Raw genomic sequence first — 206 nt, 5'->3', positions numbered from 1 at the left:
GCTTTCTTTATACGTTTCTTAAGTGGTCATACAGTTAAAATCTGAGCAAAGTTTATATTTATAAATGTAAACCGGTTTACATATATAAATGTAAACATTTCTCTGCTTCTGATGTTGACAGATTTTCTCTTTGTCTGTTGTAACCGAAACATATTCATCTTTGTTTGTTGAGTCAGATTCAAATTGTATAGGCTATGCTCAATTGG

This window comes from Conger conger, chromosome 3 (genome assembly GCF_963514075.1).
Source record: "Conger conger chromosome 3, fConCon1.1, whole genome shotgun sequence".
NCBI classification, from domain to species: domain Eukaryota; kingdom Metazoa; phylum Chordata; class Actinopteri; order Anguilliformes; family Congridae; genus Conger; species Conger conger.
This window is presented reverse-complemented; position numbering follows the sequence as displayed.